The sequence below is a fragment of the Procambarus clarkii genome, chromosome 61 (genome assembly GCF_040958095.1).
Source record: "Procambarus clarkii isolate CNS0578487 chromosome 61, FALCON_Pclarkii_2.0, whole genome shotgun sequence".
Taxonomy (NCBI): Eukaryota; Metazoa; Arthropoda; class Malacostraca; order Decapoda; family Cambaridae; genus Procambarus; species Procambarus clarkii.
In genome coordinates, this window is record NC_091210.1 from 18,659,096 (window position 1) to 18,668,294 (window position 9,199).

The following is a 9,199-nucleotide window of genomic DNA, read 5'->3' on the forward strand; positions in this document are numbered from 1 at the left end:
CAAGTTAGGGCTTTTTCACTTACTCCCGCCTGCTTCTCATATGTGAATAGCAGTCTCCTATGTGGTACTGTGCCAAAGGCAGAAACAGTGTGTGTGTGTGTGTGTGTGTGTGTGTGTTAGAAATATATGAAGTGGATAGGATATGAAAAAACAGGTTGGGAGTCGGTACATTAGACAACCGACGGTTAGAAAGGCGGGATCCAAGAGCTGATAGCTACATCATGCTACCACAAATGGTAACTATACATACTTGAATCAGATCCAAACCTTTTATGACACTCCCTCAAAAACCCACCAGTCATCCTGCTAGGGTTATTAAGTCAAGCCTCAATATTTTTTTTTTTTTTTTTTTTTTTGAGATATATACAAGAGTTGTTACATTCTTGTACAACCACTAGTACGCGTAGCGTTTCGGGCAAGTCCTTAATCCTATGGTCCCTGGAATACGATCCCCTGCCGCGAAGAATCGTTGTTACATCCAAGTACACATTTTACTGTTGCGTTAAACAGAGGCTACAGTTAAGGAATTGCGCCCAGTAAATCCTCCCCGGCCAGGATACGAACCCATGACATAGCGCTCGCGGAACGCCAGGCGAGTGTCTTACCACTACACCACGGAGACTGCAATATTATACAGACAGACATTCTATGTTATTTATGTAGATGAATGGAAATACAATCTATGCACTACAGCACTCTGTGCCACCTTCATACTCACAGTTATCATCAGGAGAATGTGATAAGCCAGAATGATTCTATCATTCTCCAAGTCATTGGAGAAGGTGGGCTTGCGTTGCTCGGATGATGGACTCTCTCTACACTATCTTCACTACTTCCTATCTATATCACTGTAACCATCTTCACTACTCACTAACTTGTTCACTCTTATCTTCACTGTAATCTCCATCACTGTGACCATCTTCATTCACACTACCGTCGCGTCCACACCCCCTTCCCTCCCTATCCCAGGCACCTATCTACCACAACCCCTCTACACACCTTTCCCCTCTCACCACAAAGCTTCCCCTATCTCTCCCTCTTCCCCCTTCTTCCACCTCTCCCACCAAACCTCCCTACCTTCCCTCCTCTTCCTCCAAACCTCTCCATTGGTCCTCGCCCCATCACCCAAAACTTCTCTACCTTCCCTCCCTCCTCCACTCCCCTTTTCTCTCACCCACATCACCACAAGCTCTGCCTCCAGCATCACTATCAACCAACGAGTGAAGGCCTTCGGTAAAGCATCTAAGCACCATCAAAGTAACAAACTTTGAACCTAAGTTAGCAAGAGTGGTAACTTGTTAGGCGGGGTCTACAGACCTAGACTCGTAGGGGTGTATGAGAGACACAGAGAGAAAGAGAGAGGGAGAGAGAGCGAGAGACAGAGACAGACAGAGACTGAGAGAGCGAGAGAGCCAGAGAGCCAGAGAGACAGAGAGAGACAAACAGACAGAGAGACAGACAGAGAGAGAGAGAAAGAGAGAGAGAGAGAGAGAGAGAGAGAGAGAGAGAGAGAGAGAGAGAGAGAGAGAGAGAGAGAGACACACAGAGACACAGAGACAGAGAGAGACAGAGAGACAGAGAGACAGAGACAGAGAGAGCGAGAGAGCCAGAGAGACAGAGAGAGACAGAGAGAGACAGAGAGAGACAGAGAGAGACAGAGAGCCAGAGAGACAGAGAAAGAGAGACACAGAGACACAGAGAGACAGAGAGACAGAGAGACCGAGAGAGACAGAGAAACAGAGATATCACACCATAACACCTATCACTCCAGAGTCAAGCTCCCACAATATTCTACACGGATATCTTTCCATTTTTAATGTTAAAACTCATTAAGGTACAAAAGCCTTGTAAAAGATTTAATGTCTATGCCACGAGCTGGTCGGCCTCCGCTATGTTCCACATTAATAATAATTACAAAGATATTAATTTTAATAATAATTTTGCAAACTTTACATCAAGGATACGAAGCAAGAGAAAGAGGAGAAGCAAACATTGATAAAAGAGAAGACATTGATAAACGAAAAGGAGCAGAAACTGCTGATGAAGCAGAAGAAGACATCATTGGAGTAGAAAAAGCTGTCAGAAAATAACTTTCAGGTCAGAAATGAAAAATATTACAAATATTAAAATAAAATAAATAGCAATTAAAAACTAAAAAGAGAGAAAACCTCCGTGAAAAAAAAGTATATGTGAAGCAGAACGCCAACAATGACTATAATGAGAAGCAGTAATTGAAATCAATAGTAATTAACTTACTCAAAAAAATAACAAATATATTTCTAGGCGATAGTGTGTAAGAACGTTGATACAAGAGGCTGTTGGTGGAGGCATGCCTCGTAGGCAATAGGGGAGGGAGTGAGAGACGGGTGAGAGAGAGAGAGGGAGAAGAGAGAGAGAGGAGTTACGAAGACAGACGAAGGGAAAAGACTCTGTCTGTCCAGGACTAAATCTGACAGAGATTGATGTGGATCAGCTTGGAACAGAAACAATGAGACGGGAAAGGGAGGGGGGCAGAGATGGGCGACAATAGACCAGGAAGGGGAGGATGGGAAGGGGGGGCTGAGAGGGGAAGGGAGTAGGAAGAGGAGGAGTCAGAGGGGAAGGAGGTCAATAAGAACTGGTAGACTTCAATTAAGGATGAACGAGGGGAGTGTAAAGGTTAATGATCGTTAAGAGTGATTAGCATGACAAGCAACGTGACAATGTAAATAGTACACTCTTCAGGATTAATTAATGGGTTTAGAGTGAGTTGAAGGTCACCATTAACAAATTAATGGGTTTAGAGTGAGTTGAAAACAAAAAAAAACAAATTATGAGGTTATAATTAATTAAAGAAAATGTTGGTAAAATAATGGGCTTATTACCCCATATAATAAGTTATTATTAAATTAAATTTAATGAAAATATTGGTGTTAAAGAGTGTTGAAAAACTATTTTGTATTGTGATTTGAAAGCAAAAATTAACAAATCAATTGGAAAAAAATAGTTTTCTGAAGACTAAGGGTTCTAAACTCATTGTAGCAACAAGAGACTCAAAAGCCTCAAACATCATTTTACAGCATCTTAGTGTGGAAATACAGAGACGCCCTCGACCTCGTGGGCTCCTTCCTGGCCTCCCACGACCTCTAGCAGGTATGTAACCTCCGATGTATTGTGTATCTTTATCTTTTGATAATTATTTCTGTATCTTCATTTGTACCCTAAACCACTGAGTACATTAGAGTAGTTACCAGATACTAAGGGGAGAGAGGGAGAGAGTGAGAGAAAGAGAGAAATATAAACATGGAGAGAGAGATGGAGAGAGAGAGATTAACATGGAGAGAGAGATGGAGAGAGAGAGATTAACATGGAGAGAGAGATGGAGAGAGAGAGATTAACATGGAGAGAGAGAGGGAGAGAGAGAGAAAAGAGAGAGAGAGAGAGAGAGATTAACATGGAGAGAGAGAGGGAGAGAGAGAGAAAAGAGAGAGAGAGAGAGAGAGATTAACATGGAGAGAGAGAGGGAGAGAGAGAGAAAAGAGAGAGAGAGAGAGAGATTAACATGGAGAGAGAGAGGGAGAGAGAGAGAAAAGAGAGAGGGAGAGAGAGATTAACATGGAGAGAGAGAGGGAGAGAGAGAGAAAAGAGAGAGAGAGAGAGAGAGACTGACTTAAAGATACCAAATAAGAGGGAGGGAGGGAGTGAATTATCAGGGGGAAAGCACCAAGCCATTACGACTATATAGCACTGGGAAGGGGTCAGGATAAGGATTTGGGATGGGACGGTGGGGAAAGGAATGGTGCCCCAACCACTTGTGGACGGTCGGGGATTGAACGCCGACCTGCATGGAATATTACTTAAGAGAGGAAACGTGAGTGACAACGTATAACAACAAATAACCTGCTACATACCTCGCGATATATTCTGCAACATACCCCTGCAATACACCCTGCCAACATACCCTACAATACACCCTGCCAACATACCCTACAATACACCCTGCCAACATACCCTACAATACACCCTGCCAACATACCCTACAATACACCCTGCCAACATACCCCCTACAATACACCCTGCCAACATACCCCCTACAATACACCCTGCCAACATACCCCCTACAATACACCCTGCCAACATACCCCCTACAATACACCCTGCCAACATACCCCCTACAATACACCCTGCCAACATACCCCTGTAATACATCCTGCCAACATACCCTACAATACACCCTGCCAACATACCCTGCAATACACCCTGCCAACATACCCTGCAATACACCCTGCCAACATACCCTACAATACACCCTGCCAACATACCCCTGTAATACACCCTGCCAACATACCCTGCAATACACCCTGCCAACATACCCCTGCAATACACCCTGCCAACATACCCTACAATACACCCTGCCAACATACCCCCTACAATACACCCTGCCAACATACCCCTGTAATACATCCTGCCAACATACCCTTGCAATACACCCTGCCAACATACCCTACAATACACCCTGCCAACATACCCTACAATACACCCTGCCAACATACCCTGCAATACACCCTGCCAACATACCCCCTACAATACACCCTGCCAACATACCCTACAATACACCCTGCCAACATACCCTGCAATACACCCTGCCAACATACCCTACAATACACCCTGCCAACATACCCTACAATACACCCTGCCAACATACCCCCTACAATACACCCTGCCAACATACCCCCTACAATACACCCTGCCAACATACCCTACAATACACCCTGCCAACATACCCTACAATACACCCTGCCAACATACCCTACAATACACCCTGCCAACATACCCTACAATACACCCTGCCAACATACCCTACAATACACCCTGCCAACATACCCTACAATACACCCTGCCAACATACCCTACAATACACCCTGCCAACATACCCTACAATACACCCTGCCAACATACCCTACAATACACCCTGCCAACATACCCTACAATACACCCTGCCAACATACCCTACAATACACCCTGCCAACATACCCTACAATACACCCTGCCAACATACCCTACAATACACCCTGCCAACATACCCTACAATACACCCTGCCAACATACCCTACAATACACCCTGCCAACATACCCTACAATACACCCTGCCAACATACCCTACAATACACCCTGCCAACATACCCTACAATACACCCTGCCAACATACCCTACAATACACCCTGCCAACATACCCTACAATACACCCTGCCAACATACCCCCTACAATACACCCTGCCAACATACCCTACAATACACCCTGCCAACATACCCCCTACAATACACCCTGCCAACATACCCTACAATACACCCTGCCAACATACCCTACAATACACCCTGCCAACATACCCTACAATACACCCTGCCAACATACCCCCTACAATACACCCTGCCAACATACCCCTGTAATACATCCTGCCAACATACCCTTGCAATACACCCTGCCAACATACCCCCGCAATACACCCTGCCAACATACCCTACAATACACCCTGCCAACATACCCCCTACAATACCCCCTACCAACATACCCCCTGCCAACATACCCCCTGCCAACATACCCCCTGCCAACATACCCCCTGCCAACATACCCCCTGCCATACACCCTGCCAACATACACCCTGCCATACACCCTGCCAACATACACCCTGCCATACACCCTGCCAACATACACCCTGCCATACACCCTGCCATACACCCTGCCAACATACACCCTGCCATACACCCTGCCAACATACACCCTGCCAACATACACCCTGCCATACACCCTGCCATACACCCTGCCATACACCCTGCCATACACCCTGCCAACATACACCCTGCCATACATCCTGCCAACATACACCCTGCCATACACCCTGCCATACACCCTGCCAACATACACCCTGCCATACACCCTGCCAACACTGGCAGTACCAATAAACTTAACCAAAATATCAATCCACTAGCCACCACTATTACCACATGTGATTTAAACTCGATACAACTCGTGGACTTGCCATTGAACTTGTAAGTTACACTCGGGCACTCCAGAGACACACACCTAAGTTTGTGGCCGACACCCTCTCTCGGGGGGTACCAAAGTTGGGCACTGTATCTCTCTGGTTTACACAGAGGAAACTGTGCTGCTCAGTGGCTCTCTGTGTCTCAGTGGGCGGGATAGTTTACTTATCAGGGAGGGCTTGCTCTTTATTCCTCGCTTGTTAGACGTTTATTTCCGGCACGTTAACTGTGTCTCATTATGTGTTTATCTTGAGGTGGTTATCTTGAGGTGGTTATCTTGATGGTTATCTTGATGGTTATCTTGAGGTGGTTATCTTGATGGTTATCTTGAGGTGGTTATCTTGAGGTGGTTATCTTGAGGTGGTTATCTTGATGGTTATCTTGAGGTGGTTATCTTGAGGTGGTTATCTTGAGGTGGTTATCTTGAGGTGGTTATCTTGATGGTTATCTTGAGGTGGTTATCTTGATGGTTATCTTGAGGTGGTTATCTTGAGATGGTTATCTTGAGGTGGTTATCTTGATGGTTATCTTGAGGTGGTTATCTTGAGTGGCTATCTTGTGAAGGTTATCTTGAGACAATTTCGGGGCTTTAGCGTCCCCGCGGCCCGGTCCTCGACCAGGGCCTCCTTTTTGTTACATATCCCCAGGAAGCAGCCCGTAGCAGCTGTCTAACTCCCAGGTACCTATTTACTGCTAGGTAACAGGGGCATCAGGGTGAAAGAAACGTTTTGCCCATTTGTCTCCGCCTCCACCGGGGATCGAACCCGGAATCTCCGGACTACAAATCCGAAGCGCTGTCCACCCAGCTGTCAGGCGCCCTTTGTCTGTATTGATTTACTATCTGTGCTTGCAGGATCGAGCGTTGGCTCCTGGACCCCGCCTTTCTAACCTAGGTTGTCTAATGTACTGACCTCCTGACCAATTTCTCTATATTATCTACTACATATATGTTTCACACTCACATATACCCAGGATGCAGCCTGTAGCAGCTGTCTGACCCTCGGGTACCTATTTACTGCTAGATGAACAGATGCATCAGGTGAAAGAGCTTCCGCCCATTTGTTTGTCTTGGCGGGGAATCGAACCCGGGCCCTTAGCACTACGACCCCCCCGAACGCTATCCACTAGGCTTTGTGGCTGTGTGTGTACTCACCTATATGTGCCTGCAGGATTGAGCGTTGGCTCTTGGACCCCACCTTTCTAGCCTTCGGTTGTTAAAAGCAATGACTCCAGTCCTACTTCTCTATCATACCTAGTTTTAAAGCTATGAATAGTGTTTGCTTCCACAATGTGCAAGTGCATTCCATTTTCCCACTACTCTCACGCTAAGAGAAAACTTTTTAACATCTCTATAACTCATCTGAGTTTCCGGCTTCCATCCATGTCCCCCTTGTTCTGCTGGTATTCCGTGTGTGTGTGTGTGTGTGTGTGTGTGTGTGTGTGTGTGTGTGTGTGTGTGTGTGTGTGTGTGTGTGTGTGTGTGTGTGTGTGTGTGTTCGCCTATATTTACAAGACAGGCGCCATGTCTAGCGTCCACAATGGGATAGGAAGCCAGAGACTTGAGAAAGATCCCCAATTTCCTCAGGTAAAATATTTAAGAAACCTTGTTTAAGGTGATCACAGAGTTATATTTTCCACACCTTAGGCAGATACTCAAGTATTTACCTATTTCTGCCTGCAGGATCGAGCTTTAGCTCTTGGACCCCAGCCTTTCTAATCATCCGTTAGAAACTGACTCCCGACCTATTTCTAAGTCGCAGGTACCTATAGTCTGTAAGGTGAAGACAGGCATGAGGTGAAAGAAACTCAGCCCAGTTGTTTCTGTCTCAGATGGGAATCGAACTCAAATCCTTTGATTACGAATCACAGACGCTGACCACTCGGCCGCGAGACCCTACTTCCCGATTCACAAGTATATCCTGTTTCCAAATTTCCAAACTTGAAGATACAATCTTCAGTTTGAAAATCATTATACATATTGACGAAATTATGTAAATATGTACATAACTCATATATAAATATGTACATTAGGACTCAAGTGATATATGACTCTTGGGTCTAAAGAAAATTACCTTTTTGTTTTCCTCTTGATTTAAAGAATGACTCTTGTTTTGTTCTACTGAAATTATTTATCAGAAATATTAAATCTGTTGTCAAATATATTGTTTGATTGCTGAAACTATTTTTGAAAGTTTTGAGTTTCAAAATTATTAAAACTATTGTTCAACGCTTGGGTTGATGGAGGAATATTTACAATAGTTTCCTAAATCATGATTATTCTTTAATTTGTTAATTAACAAATAATTGGATAACGTCAGCTCTTGAACTTTGACCTACAAGTTAGTAGCTCCCAGCAAGCACTTAGCGTCACAACGACGTTATTTATGACATATGAATCGTCATATAATGAATCGTCATATAAACGTTTCTACGTTTTCAAAACCTGACTTCGTTGTGTGATTGGTTTCTTTTACACACCTGGTCGTTTTCCTTTGTTAACGAGGTAGTTTTGTCCTGAGATTTCAGTTGACTGTAATTGCATAGTTAGGTTAAGGTGAATAATTAGAGTAATTAAGGGATTGCCTGTTCCATTCTACTGAGATATAATGGTATGACACCTGTCTTCTGATAGATGGTTGGAACCACATAAGTGTCAGTGGAACCTATTTAGGTCGGTAGCGTTGAGCTCCAGTTCATGGGCTCCGGGTTTACAAACGTCAGTTGTCTAATGCAGCGATTCGAGACCTATCCTCTGTCAGTTATAATATGTTACACACACACACACACACACACACACACACACACACAGTGTCAGAGTAGTTAACAGATGGAATGCATTAGGCAGTGATGTGGTGGAGGCTGACTCCATACACAGTTTCAAGTGTAGATATGATAGAGCCCAGTAGGCTCAGGAACCTGTACACCAGTTGATTGACAGTTGAGAGGCGAGCCGAAAGAGCAAAGCTCAACCCCCGCAAAACACAACTAGGTGAAAACACACCCAAGAGTCAATGCTCGATCCTGCAGACACAAATAGGTGAGTACACACACACACACACACACACACACAATAGGGTATGTATTGAAGCAAAGGAACTGAACAAAAGGGCATGGAGGGACTTCCGGAATAACAGAACACCAGAAAGCAGAGAAATACTAGAGAATCGGAAACGAGTAT